Raw genomic sequence first — 2,515 nt, 5'->3', positions numbered from 1 at the left:
ACACACACACACACACACACATAGACAGAGTCACTCAGGGTGCCTCTTATTACTGAGACATCTAATTTGGTTCCATGTGGGTCTGACTGAATGCTGACCAAAAATACAAATGAAAACAGCTAAAGATGACACACAGTATGTTTCAAAACCGTCTCTCTACCAGCAAAGGAACAAAGCAAGCAGCCGTGGTAGGAGCTGTTTGAACTATTCATCGCAGCATCAAAACAGAGATGAAAACCCAGGATGGCCTTAATGTCCCTCTAAGCCTCAGTCCTCCTGAAAATACACACAGAATGCTGCAATCCTAAAACAGTGTAACAGCGACACCCTGTGGAGGATTTGGGTGTTGAACTTTAATGACTTCTGCTTATACTATGGATAAAATAACCGATTATAATAAAAACATAGACATGTTTTTCTCTTTTCCTTTTTTACATTAAATGCAACCAGATGTTGGTAACAAGCCAAGTAGTCCACACACACAATGACATAAAAACAAACTCATCTTAAAATAAAGTTATGTCTGATAGCTGGAATAATACAGCATAGTTGTTGTTGTTGACATCTGTCAATATTTAGAAAGCTTTCATGTAGCTATGCAACACATCAAAGTGATATGACTAGTAAAAGCACCGAGAACTTTACAAAATAAAATGACACTATTATTGTTAAGAGACAGTAATAACCTGTAGAGAGCTTGAGAAAGACCTGCAAAAAAAAAAGTACATAAGCTAAATAGAAAAGGCCTTTATGGACAGGCGTTACGCAAGACTCCACTGCTGAAGAAACAAAACTTACTAGAGCATGATTTAAAGATGCTGCTCTAGATTTGGACAAGCCAGTGAAATACTGGGAGATTATAGTCTGGTCACTAGAGAATTAAACCTTTGATTTCACTGCACATGTTTGGAGGAAGGATGGTTTTGAATCTACATATGTCCCCAAAAACACTCTGCCAAAAGTGAGGTCTGCAGATGGGAACAACATTGTTTGGGCTGTCGTACAGCCTATTTCCCTGGTAGACTTCACACAATTGAATAAAAAATGAGTTCTGAAATGTAATGGAACATTCTAAGAATCCAAAAAAAATAAATAAATAAATGTGTTGGTTTCCACACAAGACAGTTGTCAAACTGACACAGCCAAGGAGATTCTTCACTGGTTTCAGACAAAAGATTCAAAACTATGACAATGGCCCCGTCAGTCGCTTGATTTGTATGCAGCTGGATTTATAAAAGGAAGTTAAGAACCAGAATGAATAGAAAGAACCCAAAGAACCATCAACATCTGAAGACAGTTAGTGTGAAAGTCTGAACAATGCATCCAACTAGTTTCTCCATACAGGAGACGTCTTCGAATGATGATAAACAAGAAAGAGTGTTCAATACTTATCTGTGTAGTATTATTTTTTTACCCATCTCTTCATTTGCACTCTAATTTGCATTGATTTATGTGTGTAATTCTTGAGCGATTTTACAAAAAAATAACTATGAAGAAAAATACTGAAATGCTGAGTGCTTATTTTACCCAGTTTTCCATCACATATACAGTCTGAGCTGCAGTGAAATAGTTTAGATTAAAGCCTCTTTTTGTGCTCAAATGGCCTAGTTAAAGTTCAGACCTATAACCAATTGAGATTGATGTAACATAAGCTCTAAAACTAACCAAGCTTGTTCCCTTTTTACAAAGAATGGGCAAAATAAATCAATAAACAAAATAAAATAAAAATCAGTGTTATAGCTGAAGTTTTACTAAAAAACAACAAAATATCACTTTAGGAGGCTGGATATAAAATGCAACCCAAAATTATAAGAATTTATTAAATAAATAAATAAAACATACCTGGAGCGTTGCTATGATTCTTTCAGGCTTTGTTTGAGAAATTTTACTAAAGAAACCTTGGAAGTATTTTTAGAGCGCTTTTATTCAAAGGCCTTTTACAAGTAACACAAAAACAACACGTAACAGGTTCACTGAATACATTATCTGTACAGCAAGAGGTTGCAAAAACATGCTTCACAAACATTTTTTCATATCATTATCGCCCTCCGCCTTCTTCTCGTCACCATCGGTACAATGTACTCATTTCAAATCATCATAAAACCACAACAAAAAAACCAAAAAAACAACCTGCAGTCTCAACACATGAAAAAAAATACGACCATTAACAATGGCTCATTCAAACAAATAGCCTTACATTAAAAATAATTATGCATATTTCAAACACGTATTAAAATACAGTACAAATATGAAAAAAAAACCCTTAAAAAACAACAATCCGTAATTGAGTATTTTTGATTCATACATTAAAACGAGGATCCTTCAGTTTGTCCTATACATGCTGATCCAGCACTTGGAAATTACAACATGAATTTACAAAAAATTTCAAAAGGGCAGAAAAAAAAAATTAAGGAGATTATATTTGGTTACATAACAGGCCACTAAGTTGAGTTGTGCTACCCCCGTATGAGAAGAAAAGCAACGCTTTCCAGACTAAACATCTACCAATTGCTAG

This window comes from Poecilia formosa, unplaced genomic scaffold (genome assembly GCF_000485575.1).
Source record: "Poecilia formosa unplaced genomic scaffold, Poecilia_formosa-5.1.2 Scaffold403, whole genome shotgun sequence".
Classification (NCBI taxonomy): Eukaryota; Metazoa; Chordata; class Actinopteri; order Cyprinodontiformes; family Poeciliidae; genus Poecilia; species Poecilia formosa.
This window is presented reverse-complemented; position numbering follows the sequence as displayed.